General features: G+C 40.3%; 1 long non-coding RNA gene across 1 annotated transcript; it reads left to right on the top strand.

Annotated features, from left to right (window-relative positions):
• Positions 1 to 3,288: 3,288 nt before the first annotated feature.
• Positions 3,289 to 11,072, top strand: LOC136449158 (uncharacterized). The gene is made up of 2 exons (XR_010757988.1): positions 3,289 to 5,618; positions 10,104 to 11,072. It is a non-coding gene; the product is annotated as an uncharacterized lncRNA (long non-coding RNA).
• Positions 11,073 to 14,383: the final 3,311 nt, after the last annotated feature.

Below are 14,383 nucleotides of genomic sequence, written 5' to 3'. Positions count from 1 at the left end.
CAACCTAGCGACCCCGCTTCGTTGGTACATTTTTGCACGGCGTCACATCATGGCCATGCGTTTATCACGTGAACGCCACGCGCTGGTGATGTCGACGAAATTTCCTGCACAACATTGTTTTCTTTCATCGCGTTAAGCAAGCGGCGGGACAAACATAGTGACTTAACTATCATTTGTCTTTAGACTACTTTGGACAGTTACTGTGCATTTATTTCTGGTCTGTGTCCTTCAAGCATAGTGCTAGAAGGGAAAAGACTGACATGGACGATGATGGGTAGCCCTAGCACAATTATTTATCATATACCTCAGTAGAAATGCATGCTCGCACGGCGTTAAACAGGCGGAGAAAAACTTACAGACCATGCATTTTTCTTTTTAGAAGAGCTGATATTTGTTCCCATGGGTTCAACATTTGGCTCCTTCCGCGCAGTTTTAAGATAAATACGTTTTGAATAAGTTGGACGATGATTAGTCACGCGATAAAAGTAGAAACACCTCCAGCCTCACGATTTGAAGTTCTCTATGTCTAAAAAGATGCACACAGATGTGCCAATGTATGTACACCTCTGTCTCCACCCCGACCAATCGAATCACGTGAATTGCATTGATACTCAGATTCGTATCAGCCATTTCCCGACAAATTCCTTTCTAAGTTGCGTCAACTACTAAATCTGACAAAATAAACTAGCCAGTGAGATGCTGGAAGGTGTCAGCTTCCCAGGGATGTTTTCAGATTGGTAATTTTGGCACTTTGGAAGTAATAGAAAGTGACCGCGATTTAACGTTTACAAAAAAATAGACGTTAAATCGCGTGACCGCAAGACCGTGACCGTTAACGCAAGCTAGAAAGCGATTTGTCGGGAAATAGCTGATACGAATCTGAGTTTCAATGCGATTCACGTGATTCGATTGGTCGGGGTGTGTCTCCCAAGTATCAGATTTTTAACGTGTGTGACGCCGGAGAAGGGGATTGGTTATCTTTAATCCTCTTAAGTTTCGTTTCTGAATGATATGGATGTGATTTGCTCCGTTATAATGGGTTCCACAGTTGTGCTTACTTCTCATCTTGCCGGAAACAAAGGAAGAAAAAAACATCATTAGACCCCCTGTTGTTGTGTTATATCATCACCATCTAGTCGTGAGGGTAGCCTCCGTCGCAGGCCCTCCCACTAGCGTTTTACTAGCGATTTTTTTCTTCATTTTTTTTTGGGGGGGGGGAGCGTATCTGCTTGGGCTCCGTATCTGCTTGGGATCGTGGTAATCGCTGTGTATCACCACGATCCCAAGCAGATACGGGGCCCAAGCAGATACGGGGGCTCAAGAATACGCCGCCCCCCGCCCCCCCAAAAAAAGTATGAAAAAATCTCTAGTAAAACGCTTGTGGGAGGCCTGCAACGGAGGCTATCTTGAGGGGCTCATTGGTTTCCATTACCCTTCTCCTCTATTCCTCCCTATTAACCATTGCACTGGGCCGGTTTTCCAAAGCACAGTTCTCATCCTGACACAGTTGATGAATCAGTAGGTAGTGCATGGTCTGCGTACACGTAGTCTCCAAGCAGACGCAACCGTTGCAAAGACCGTATCCAACTGGCAGAGGGAGTTTTTATTGCAACCCGACGGTGCCTGACAACTTCTCTGGCTGACAAGAGCTTCTCTGGCTAGCTTGTACGATTTTGGCACCGTGGAGATCTGCTTGGAGATTAGCGTACACGTGCATGTTCATGTTTTGATGCCCTTAGAAGAACATAGCTTATGATCTCTCCTGCAGGAGAAGCAAAGCGTAACCTTCTTTAGATCTCACAGATGACTCGTGTTAACGAAGCTTTAAAGGGCCCAAAGATGCTGTTATTCAGATGGGGTTGTCGGTTTTAGTCAACTGGATATGAGTTAACTTATGAAATACAGACCATATGGTTAAAGCAGCCGTTTTGTCGTCAAGGAAGAAGATTAGTAATGCTTCGTGTCTAATCTGATTTAGGCACCAATGTGTAACAAGTGTAATTAGTATAATCTCCAGCTTGGTAGAAGAGTCCCCGTTCGAGATTTAGATCTGCAAATTACCACATGACCTTTATATAGATTTGCAATATCATTTATTTGTAAATTCAGCTTCCACTGCCAGTGGACTAGCCCCCTGCTGCAGTGATTGCACCACAGTGTGGCCCAAGGGCTATGAAACGGATATGGGCACCGCCCTATACATCAATTATGGTGTGGGAGGATTTTAACTAACTTTAACTATACCAGGAATATTATACGAAATCTAGCGATAGGCTAAGGCCACATTTCCAAGCGAAGGACACTGTCATCCAACCAGTGAGCAACCGAAAAAAAGATTCATCATTTAGTTCACTTACAGATGGCTTCACGTTGGGCTTACATGACTGATTACATTAATGTCAATGTCAGCACCTAATTTGAATAATAGAAAATCTTATCATTCCAGTGTCCCTCACAATAGGACTTTAATGCATGTAACATAATTGTATAACAAGAGTTCCACGAACCCATCCCTTCGCCATTCAATAAAAAAAACTTTCAACGACTTGTTTTTCAATGCTGCTGGTGGTGAGAGGTCTTTCAGATAACACATACCCAGTAAAACTCCAAGTCAAACTCCTATTTCAACCAAGTTATATTTAGAGGTTCTAGCTTCCCCCCGTCACTTTGTGTTTGACCACTGTAGAGGTCCTGAGGAGAGGCCATAGCAGCAGATGAAAATTTCCTTCAGCTGCATTTTCGCCTGATTTTTGCCTAATTATGCAACTAAGAGTCTGGTCATGTACACATCAAAGATAATTACGATCCATCAACACCTTTTTCCCAAACTTGTTGTGGCTAAGTCAATAAAACTGCAATGGGAGGCTTTGTGTATATCCATGTCTGCTTATCTTTTGTTTATGAAATATAAATAAATACATACGCTATCTACATACTAACTGTCATGACGATCCTTTAACCCCTTCTTGAGTAATTCTCTTTCAAAGTTTGAAATGAAATCGGCTCCTGCAGTTCCAAAAAAAAAAAACCTACACGACTTACTCTTCCTTCCGAGAGCTATCTGCCACAGTATAAAATCATGACCATAGGATTATCAGAACACGAGATATCAAAACCGGAAGTTCCGCTGTAGTGACATAGCGAGTCGCATGTCCAGGTCTCAAGAAGACCTACTCACTCACATACCAAGCATGAAGACAATCTATCCAGGCATTCTTGAGTTATCGTGTTCACAGACGGAAGGACACATTATTATGAAAACATAACCTTCTCGGCAAAGGTATTAAAAACTAGAGATAAATATTAGCTTGTTCAGCAAATATGAACAGGTTTGCGTTTCAGTGTAACTAATGTGGGGGGAAATGAACAGTAAATGAAAGGTAACAGTTGTAAAGTAAATAGTTAAAACACGTCATATTTCACTTCATCTCTATCCCCTGCAAAATCTTAAAAACTGACTGTTCTGAAATGGAATATTTTTGTAAAACCCACCCCCTTGGGAGAATGTACTTTTCCGGTGGTACCTTCAGTTGAAAAGAACATTTTCACTAAAACCTTTTGCATAATTACCCCACTTTTGAATTTCACGTAAGAAAGAAGTGGGGTAAGTTTCGGTCCCTTAGCAGCTTGCCACGGAACTGCAGGGGTGTTTTTGTTAAGAAATCTTTCAAACAGGATTGCAGAATACAGTAACGATATATTACCATGCACTATGGTGTGCAGGAAGCTTAGACAAAGATGTACATTATTTGAAGAAGCTGTCATCTGCGCTGCATGGTAATTTGTGAAGTGAATCCGTCACTATTGCCCTTAAACCGTTATCATAAACATTAATATGTCAGCAGAGACCCAAGTCTGTCACCCTTGCCCCTTATCTGTCACGAAAGCCTTTAATCCCTCAGCGTTGTCCTTATCCCGTCATCATAGCTCTTAATCTCTCACCATCATCCTTAAACCGTCACCATAGCCCTTAATCCGCGACCTTTGCCCTTAATCCGTCACCACAATCCTTAATCCGTCGCCCTTTTACTTAATCTGTGATCGTTCCTCTTAATCCGTCATCCTTGCCCTTAATCTGTAATCATTTCCCTTAATCCGCCATCCTTACCCTTAATCCGTCACCTTAGTCCTTAATCCGTCACCCTTTCCCTTAATCTGTACTCATTTCCCCTAATCCGCCATCATTACCCTTAATCCGTCGCCTTAGTCCTTAATCCGTTACCCTTCGCCTTGATCTGTAATCATTTCCCTTAATCCGCCATCCTTACCCTTAATTCATCAACCTAGCCCTTAATCTGTTACCCTTTCCCATAATCTGTACTTATTTCCTTTAATCCGCCATTCTTACCCTTAATCTGTCACTTTATTCCTTAATCCGTTACCCTAGCCCTTAATCCGTTGCCCTTGACCTTCATCAGCCATCTTTGCTCTTAATCCGTCACCATCACCCTTAAACCATCATTATAGCCCTTAATCCGCGACCTTTGCCCTTAATCCGTCACCACAATCCTTAATCCGTCACCCTTTCGCTTAATCTGTAATCATTTCCCTTAATCCGTCATCTTTACCCTTAATCCGTCAACTTAGTCCTTAATCCGTTACCTTTCCCTTAAGCTGTAATCATTTCCCCTTATCCGCCATCCTTACCCTCAATCTGTAATCATTTCCCTTAATCCGCCATCCTTTCCCTTAATCCGTCACCCTGGCCCTTAATCCGTTGCCCTTGACCTTCATCATCCATCCTTGCTCTTAATCTGTCTCCATAACCCTTAATTTGTCACGAAAGCCTTGATCCCTCACAGTGGTTGCCCTCAATCAGTCACGTCGGTCGCCATAACCCTTAATCCGTCACCATAGCCGTTAATCTGTCACCCGATAACCTAATCCGTCACCTTTTCCCTTAATCTGTCATCCTTACCCTTAATCCGTCACCATAACCTTAATTAATCCATAACCCTAACCATAATCCGTTACTCTTGCCCTTAATCCATCGTCAATGTTACATCTTGTTATGACCAAATTTTAGGTCTTTTAGGCAATATAGTATATAGATATAGACCACAAATGGTATGACATGTTAGCAAAGTTGGGATGGTGCCAGTGTGATGGAAAATTTGACTGGGTATCAATTTTAAGCCCTGTTTCCGAGTTAATGACTTCTCCAGGCACAGCAACATGGATGCACCCATGGGAGTATCAGTTACAGGGTACTGGTCTGGTAGGCGGACATAAGGACACAGCTGCAGTCACACAGTCTAGTACCGTGGCCACAGTGTCTAGACGTATGAGAACAAAGGGCGTTTCTTGTGTTAGAAAACAACTCATTTCTAGCGATAATATGGAGATTTCTAAACTCTAATCGAAAGTTGTGACAACATGGTGAGCAAGAAGGGATGTATCACCTCCATGTCAGCAGTGGAAACAACAACGGGGAAGCACGGCCAGAAGAGACTGGAAGAATATGGACTGTTTGAAAATAGCAACACCAGACGTTTGTTCATTAATCTCCAAGGCAGGAAAAGTTGTTGCACGTTCCGCAGACAGGACTCGACTATGGAAATTTAGATTCTGAGACTGGAAGGACAAATAACACCAGAGCCGATCTGTACAGAACCGAGGTAAGAGGCGTCTGTTTCTGTTTTTGTGCAAGTAGGTCTTTTCAGTTTTTATGTTAACGTTACGCTTTTGTGGTCATTTCAGATACCTTTCATGGCAAGGTAGAGATTTCGGCAAGTAGCCATTTTCGAAACCATCTCGACGTATGTTTGATATTCAGAATTGCTGTTAAAAGTGTTATTGAAACTTTTTAGGTTTGATGAAATATGAGCAATAACTTAGCAGCCTAGAATTTAGAAATACGTCGCATTCATCCACGTTTCAAAATCATGTGCCATACAAACGTTGAAATTCCAGAACTAATTCTAGTATGTCGCATGTCCACGTATAAGAACTAATTCCAATACAACTTATTTGTACACATTTAAAAATCTACATCCCCGACAAATGTAGACTGTTACAGTAGAAAAACTACAAATGTAGAAAAGAATAATACGTCGCACTCGTCCACGTATGAAAATCATACGCCTGACAGATGTAGAAATTCCAAAACTAATTCCAGTACATCTCACCCCTGACAAATGTAGCATTAACTGAAGACAAAGTACAAATGTACAAAAAAACAGTACGTCCCATCGTCCACGTATGAAAACCATAAATCATATGCCCGAAAAACGTAGAAATGCAATTCTAGTACATCTTTTTGTCAAGTATGAAAATGTGCAAAGCCCCCCCCCCCCGACAAATTAATTTAGAATTAGTTGTGTAGTTAGAAAAAATTATACGTCGCATGTATCATCCACGTATTAAAATTTTACGCCTGACAAACGTAAAAATTCCAAAACTAATTCCAGTACATCTCATTTGTCCACGTTTGAAAACCTCAACCCCCGACAATTGTAGAATTAGCTGAAGATAAATTAAAAATGTAGAAAAATGATACGTCGCATTTGTTCACGTGTAAAAAACATAAAAAACTAGAAAGGCAACATTTGCGGGAGCAAATGCAACTTGTTTCGCCCATTTCCCTCCCCACGCAAAAATCGACTGTGGCATAGAGGCTAACGTTTGTTGTATGTCTGCAATGTTGGTATTTGAATGAATAATTGAATTGAAGACCAGTCAGAAATGGATCTCTCCCAATTTGAAACCCTATGCATGGATGGGCTCTTCCAGGCACCCATATTCATATGCTATTATTTTTTTAGTACAACGCTACGCCACACATTTTGTTTAATGCGCTATCGATCAGCGCCGATATTCAAGACTTCCCCGCGGCCCGATAGTGTAGACATGTAACAGGGGTTTACGTAAGGAGGTTGAAAATTCTTACTGATTTACGTCATTTTTAGCCAAAAACTTTAAACAACTACTCAAAGCAAGCTCAACGTAAATTTTCACGCACTTCACAACTCTCTATTGTTAATGTTAATGTTATTGTCAACGTCCCGACACGGGATGTTTCCTAAGGTGGGAAACGTTGGGTACTTTGTGTGCACTATTGTGCGCACTAGTGTCCAATCTTGGTGACAGAGGGGTAGAAAATTCGTGTACATAGCGAGGAAATGTCAGGTTTTACCATAGTGTCCAAGCTTGCGAACTTGTAGAAATCTTTGTTTCCATGCAGTGTTAAAATAAGAAAAACACCGTGTGTGTCGAAAAATACCACCAGAAAAGTTTTGAACCTTCTCAATTGCACTTACATAACTTCAGTAGGACACAACAATAACTTACAACACAAGGATGTGAGCCAGGGAGTAGTGAAGTTGTGTCTGTACCTGTCAGAGTACTAGTAGTGCCCCTAATTAAATTGACTATTTCAACCAATCAGGTTGAGCTTGATAAATCTGCGCTCTCTCATTGGCTGACCGAATTAGTCAACCCGGCCAGATGAATAAAGATGTGACCTTTAGGTCAGTGACCCCATATGAGGAAAATAGCCGATCTTCTTCCCAAAACACCCTCTAAAATCGCATTTCGAAGTATTGTATGCCAAAAGTGCGATGGGATTCTTTAAATATTTGTTCAATGTACCACCATAGCAAATTTCAGGTCATTTGGATGTATTTCCAGAGCACAGGAGGCCAAAATGTACGTTTTTGGTCAGAAAAACCTCAATAATTTCACGTTCAAGGTCAATATCGAAAAAAATAAAAATAATGCTCCCAGGGTATTTACCCACTCTACATGTATACCAAATTTCAGCTCAGTTGGTGCAGGGACGACCGAGCTGAGTCGATAACAAGATTTGACAGGAGAAAGAAACCATACGAACACAATATATTGCGCCCAACAGTATGTTGGGCTCAACATAATTACAAATGTAGAAAAAAAAGGATACGGCGCATTCGTCCAATTCTTAAAGTATCAGTTATACCCCCATTCCACTTGGACGGCGCTTTCGCCGCGCTCTCACGGCGACATAAGGACCCCATTCCAAGTCACAACACGGTTACGTGGGGCAAATGACCCATATCTTTATATAATTAGTTCGAAATATTTCGAAATATGAAATAAACCTATCTGGCTATCTATATTTCAAATCTATCAAAAAAAATTATCTCTTTTGACAGTCACTTTCGAAATGTTTGCAAATGATCAGAACAACTTCTGAAACATGCATAGTATTCTCGTATTTTCTTTTGTTAGAAACATTTATGAATACTTATAAAGATTTGTAATTAACCCTCATCCGACCGTATGGGGTCCGTTTGGACCCCAGGCATGTTTTAATGTGTGCCATATCAACATTTTTCGTTGGAGAAAAAACTCCTTCCATGAGTTTGTTCATGTACATATCTTACAACTTCTGAGAAATTTTTACCGGGATTGGCCGATTTTTGCGGAAGTTATACTCTAAAGTGTGCGTGTTGTCGGCTGGGGTCCAAACGGATCCCAGATGATTTCGCATTGTTTATTACGTAATTAGAAAGAAATTCCTCATAACTTCCAAACGGTATAATGTATTCTCACCAAATTTGGAGGGAGTGATATTCACGTAAAGTTTTATATTTTCTGTAAATTTTGTGACGTTATGACGTAATATTACGTAATTATGACGTCATCGATGTGATTTTATAGGCTAAATAGGGAAGTCCCATAATATTGAAAGGTATTAAACAAAATTGAGTATATTATTGATTTTAAGGTATGCCAAGGCATACAACGTCAATGGCGATTACGTTGACGTAAAAATGACGTCATAGAATGACGTCATGTGTCGTTAGCGATCCCTGGGATCCGCCATCTTGGATCGGCCATTTTGAAATTTTTGAATTACATTTTTTCCATTTATGACTCCAAATCACAAAAGAGAGAGACCGGTAACGTTAATCTGAATGTTTCTGGTTAAGAAAATACCAGGTAGTGACGGATTTGAAGGCAAAAAGCCTGTTTATACCTAAAATAAACATCTTGTCCGCCATCTTGGATTTTTAGCGATTACGTAATCAAATTAGCATAAATTGTGAATAATAAATCATGAAAGTTACATCTAAATACATATGATGTTATACATGTTGGAAAACTAGTGTGGTTGAGCAAGAAAACCTGAGAAATATCATTGTTTTTAAAAAATTAGTGACTTTTTGTATAAAATGCCTGTCAGAAACCCGTTGCCATGGCAACAGGAAAAATGATAAACTCAAACTATTATCATGGAATTGTCGTAACTTAATTTTAGGAAAAGTCACCAAGTATGGTAGGCTTAGCATACGTCATTCGGCAGTTATACGATGTCAAAGTTGGCGCGGGCCCTTTTTTTGCCCCCCCCAGTCTAGATAGGGTTATAGGAAAATGCGGGTTCTCCTCATTTTCTGCATAAATTATGAAAATGACATTAATCATCAACACCAAAACTTGTCAAAATATTCTCCATAGATTATTGTAACAGGATATGCACAATAACTACAATAAGATCCACCAGAAATATATTTAGGGGGCAAAGCAAAATGGGGTCCGTTTGGACCCCATACGGCCAGATTCGTCGCAAAAATGTGTCGGTCGGATGAGGGTTAATAAAACAATAATTCGAAGATATAATAAATACCATTAAAAAAAAGTAAAATTGACCAGATCGCCGTGAGAGTGCCGACCCAAAATTGTGAAATTGCTTATCAGTTTCACGCATATTTAACTCCAAATGTTGTTTTCCTAGCTAAAGATAAAATTAGTACAATTTTACCTGTACTAAAATGCGAATTTCGAGCCCTATTTTTTTAATCGAACTCCAAAACCTTGAAGTAAGTATAACACGCCATATTCGTAGGTACTAAGAAATATGTCAAACAGCTTATCAGTGTCACATACATTCTAAATTTTGTTTCCCTGTGGCTGTAGGACCTAGCAACTACATGACTAACACGCCACCGCCAACTACTTTGAAAAAGAAAAGCCAATCATGATTTTGGAATAGTCTAATTCAAGTCAATAATTCAAGAGGTTAAATCGACCGAAGCTGTCTACCGTCTTCAGAGACGACAAGAACCAAAGAAGAGAGCATTCAGGTTGATATGTTTCTGTATGTTTTTTTCTTGATCCCTGCACAGGTCACCTATACCGGACTACAAGGTCATCCGGGGCACCCGGTATCCACGTACACTAGGGAGGAACAATCCAGGCCTGGAACAATCTGGCCGTTTCCCACACAGACTCTAACCGCAGCAGGGGAGGTCGCCGGAGACCTTCCACTGCCGGACCAGCATCAAAGCCGTGTTACAATGATTGTGCTGTTATAACCAGACATTACCTGACACGATTTAGAGAATCCACACACTGGCGTGCACATGTTGTCCACTTTATTTGATTCAAACGAATACGTATTGTCTATTTTGTTGTTTATTTTAGTGTGCAACTTTTAGAAGCTGATTTTGCATGTATAACGTTATGAAAGAAAATACAGGTGATTAACCTCGTTAAAATCAAACCGGATGTACGAATGGTAGAAACCCAATACAAATGTGTATGCAACTGCAAGCTGCAGTAACATTTCACTCCGTCACTTACGTCCAAGAAGTTACAGTGCAACTTCTTACCAAACTTGGAACGGTTACTTTAGAATTAGTCTGCTAATTGTTGTGCTATAATTCTTTGACGGTTATTCATTTGTTTAAGTGAACTGTAGCGAAGAGATAAAGTAATCAATGTTGTGTGAGCAGAGTAAGACAGGAGACGAGAGATTTGTAAAACTAGGAAATTAAGGTCAAGAGAGCAATAGAGACATTCAGTAATTAATAAGGATCGTAGTAAGCCAACATTATGAGGTCATAATCAGTCAGTGTTATAACGTTTACGTCTCCCTTGGTAAGTATGCGGGAATCCTTGTCTCTGTGTCATTTCTTTATCCTTGATGTGGTCGTCTTCAAATCGGCATCTAAAAGAAACCGTATTTATACATCGGCCATTCTTTATTGTAAGAAGGAAAGGGTCTTAAGTATTCACCATTTCAAAATTGACTTAATTTTATTCCAAAAGCTAATTGGCCATCTCACCATTAAACAAACTAATCGTTCATTGTTTTTGTGGCTGTCGTCCCTACATCTCTGACAAGACCACAACTGCCATGTTCTTTAAGATCACGTCTCCTACACTTTCTAATTTAACATCACATTAAACAACAAATCTATATTAACCCTCTATCGTTGGGGATCTTGTCGTCCCTTACTTTTCGACAAGATCACAACAACATGATGCTCAGTGGACCTTGCTCGTCCTTTAGTACAGTGGGCCTTGTGTCCATTTGTGCCAACGGCAAGGTCACAACATCACCACACTAATAACTTTCATCTCTTATACCTAACATAAGTGGCAAAAATCACCCCTCCGGTCAAAATGGTCACACCCAACCCAAAACTAGGAAAAATATGGGAAACCAACATTAGGCCACAGCAAGTAATTTTTATGGATGACATCAGCGCGCTCATTAATTTTCGCCTGATTTCGAAATAAAAAAACAAGAAATTTCATTGCCCTCCGACGGTGGTCAACATGCCAAAAATGGGCAAATATGTCGTAAACGTTGAGGTGTTTCATTGCATATGAATACACAGTGTAGCCCATGATGGTATGACAAGCTGTTTTCTGCGTTTGTTCTGGTTAATCGAGCTGCACATCTTCAAGAACAGTTTAATGTTGACGGTCTAAGGTATTTCGTTGCATATGAATACCCAGTGTGGTTCCTGCCCATGATGGTATGATAACAAGCTGTTTTCTGCATTTGTTCTAGCAAGGACATTATGTAAACAATGGGGGGGGGGATTAGTTAATTGAGCTGTATACACAAGGTGTTTCATCGCATATGAATATCCAGTGTAGTTGCTTCAGATGATAGTACAACAAGCTCTTTTCTGCATTTGTTGTTGTTAGTCTATTGAGATGTATACACATCTACAAGGACATGTTTACTGTTGAATCAAGGAGGTTTTATATTATATATGAAACCTCATTGGTTGAATACAGGAATAAAAGACCTGTTGGTCATGATATCATACTAGTATTTCGTCGCCTCAATTCTTGTTTAACAATATTTATGACCTCAAAATTTGAAAATATAGGAATCTTGTTTTTTTTGCCCGCCTTGTTTTTTTTTCGCCCTATCTCATTAATTTTGGAGTCTGCGGAGGATGTCATCCATAAAATTTACTTGCTGTGGCCTTAGCGACAAAAACCAACCCTAATATTATTGATTACAACACTTTCTAATCCAACATCACATTAAATAACAAATCTTTATTAACCCTCTATCGTTTGGGATCTTGTCGTCCCTTACTTTTCGACGAGACCACAACAACATGATGCTCAGTGGACCTTGCTCGTCCTTTAGTACAGTGGGCCTTGTGTCCATTTGTGCCAACGGCAAGGTCACAACACCACCACACTAATAACATTCATCTCTTACACCTAACATTAGTGGCAAAAATCACCCCTGTCAAAATGGTCACATCCAACCCAAAACAAAGCAAAATATAGGGAACCAACATTAGCGACAAAAAAACCCAATATTATTGATTACAACACTTTCTAATCCAACATCACATTAAATAACAAATCTTTATTAACCCTCTATCGTTGGGGATCTTGTCGTCCCTTACTTTTCGACAAGACCACAACAACATGATGCTCAGTGGACCTTGCTCGTCCTTTAGTACAGTGGGCCTTGTGTCCATTTGTGCCAACGGCAAGGTCACAACATTACCACACTAATAACTTTCATCTCTTATACCTAACATTAGTGGCAAAAATCACCCCTCCGGTCAAAATGGTCACACCCAACCCAAAACTAGGAAAAATATAGGAAACCAACATTAGCGACAAAAACCAACCCTAATATTATTGATTACAACACTTTCTAATCCAACATCACATTAAATAACAAATCTATATTAACCCTCTATCGTTGGGGATCTTGTCGTCCCTTACTTTTCGACGAGACCACAACAACATGATGCTCAGTGGACCTTGCTCGTCCTTTAGTACAGTGGGCCTTGTGTCCATTTGTGCCAACGGCAAGGTCACAACACCACCACACTAATAACATTCATCTCTTACACCTAACATTAGTGGCAAAAATCACCCCTGTCAAAATGGTCACACCCAACCCAAAACAAAGCAAAATATAGGGAACCAACATTAGCGACAAAAAAACCCCAATATTATTGATTACAACACTTTCTAATCCAACATCACATTAAATAACAAATCTTTATTAACCCTCTATCGTTGGGGATCTTGTCGTCCCTTGCTTTTCGACAAGACCACAACAACATGATGCCCAGTGGACCTTGCTCGTCCTTTAGTACAGTGGGCCTTGTGTCCATTTGTGCCAACGGCAAGGTCACAACACCACCACACTAATAACATTCATCTCTTACACCTAACATTAGTGGCAAAAACTACCCCTCCGGTCAAAATGGTCACACCCAACCCAAAACTAAGAAAAATATAGGGAACCAACATTAGCGACAAAAAACATCCCCAATATTATTGATTCCAACACTTTCTAATCCAACATCACATTAAATAACAAATCTTTATTAACCCTCTATCGTTGGGGATCTTGTCGTCCCCTACTTTTCGACAAGACCACAACAACATGATGCTCAGTGGACCTTGCTCGTCCTTTAGTACAGTGGGCCTTGTGTCCATTTGTGCCAACGGCAAGGTCACAACACCACCACACTAATAACATTCATCTCTTACACCTTACATAAGTGGCAAGAACCACCCCTCCGGTCAAAATGGTCACACCCAACTCAAAACTAGGAAAAATATAGGGAACCAACATTAGCGACAAAAACCACCCCCAATATTATCGATTTCAACACTTTCTAATCCAACATCACATTAAATAACAAATCTTTATTAACCCTCTATCGTTGGGGATCTTGTCGTCCCCTACTTTTCGACAAGACCTCAACAACATGATGCTCAGTGGACCTTGCTCGTCCTTTAGTACAGTGGGCCTTGTGTCCATTTGTGCCAACGGCAAGGTCACAACACCGCCACACTAATAACTTCCATCTATCACACCCACACATTAGTGAAAACAACATCCCTCCAGTAAAAATGGTCACACCCAACCCAAAGCAAGAAAAAATTAGAAAGAAAACAAAAAAAAGAAAACTAGCAAGAAAAACACCCCTCCGTCAAAATAGTCACACCCAACATTAGCGAAAAGAAACACCCCTCCCAATAAAATGGTCACATCCAACATGGCCGCCCCCATCCTTGGATGCAAAAACAGAACAGGTTTTGCTATCGCAAACCTGTAATAAAAAAGAGCTTCACAGACGGAAGGACACACAATGACGAAAACATAACCTTCTCGGCA

This window comes from Branchiostoma lanceolatum, chromosome 1 (assembly GCF_035083965.1).
Source record: "Branchiostoma lanceolatum isolate klBraLanc5 chromosome 1, klBraLanc5.hap2, whole genome shotgun sequence".
NCBI lineage: Eukaryota > Metazoa > Chordata > Leptocardii > Amphioxiformes > Branchiostomatidae > Branchiostoma > Branchiostoma lanceolatum.
This window is presented reverse-complemented; position numbering and strand designations above follow the sequence as displayed.